The 749-nt window shown below is 32.0% G+C and overlaps 1 non-coding gene across 1 annotated transcript; it reads right to left on the bottom strand.

The window, feature by feature from the left end:
- Positions 1 to 244: 244 nt before the first annotated feature.
- LOC119525157 lies at positions 245 to 371 on the bottom strand. Its single transcript, XR_005214931.1, has one exon. It is a non-coding gene; the product is annotated as a U6atac minor spliceosomal RNA (small nuclear RNA).
- Between the last annotated feature and the right edge of the window lie 378 nt (positions 372 to 749).

Below are 749 nucleotides of genomic sequence, written 5' to 3' on the forward strand. Positions count from 1 at the left end.
CTCAGCATCTCAGAATTTGGAGATAATTATTATAATTTAGGAATAGATTTGTCTGTTGAAAGAGCTTACAATCTAGGGACTATTACAATAAGCCTTCCCCCAATAACCTGTACTCTAAGATTCCATTCTCAGAGTTTACAAATTATAGTTAGTCCATATTAGTGGGGTATTATAATGTTTGTGTTTTCTTTTCTGGTGTAATTCACTCAAAATGCTGTCTTCAAGATTCATTCACTTAGTTGCGTAAAAACAATGGTTAGATGCCACAAATTAGGTGGCAATGCCTTAACTATATGCAAGTTGTACAGGGCTGAGGGTCTATTCCATCTTTATCAAGGGGAGTGCTAGCCCTCTCTCCTTTCATACAGTTTCATCCAGTTTTTAAATGGGCCATTCATCTTTTTTAATGTAATTTTATTAAAACATATTCAATAGATACAATCATCAAGTATACAACTGTTCAGTTTCATCATATAGTTGTGCATTCAACACCACAATCAATTTTTGAACATTTTCATTAATCCAAAAAATAAAAGTGAAAATAAGAGTAAAAATAAGAGAACACTAACAGCATCCCATACCCCTCCTCCTACCCCATTTACTTTTTTTAATTTTTTAACTGAAACATATTCATATACCATACAGTCATCCATAGTGTAAAACAATTGGTCACAGTATCATCAAATAGTTGTGCATTCATTACCACAATCAATTTTTCAACATTCTCATTACTCCAAGAATATAAAAAT

The sequence above is a fragment of the Choloepus didactylus genome, assembly GCF_015220235.1.
Source record: "Choloepus didactylus isolate mChoDid1 chromosome 24 unlocalized genomic scaffold, mChoDid1.pri SUPER_24_unloc1, whole genome shotgun sequence".
In the NCBI taxonomy this organism is placed as follows: domain Eukaryota; kingdom Metazoa; phylum Chordata; class Mammalia; order Pilosa; family Megalonychidae; genus Choloepus; species Choloepus didactylus.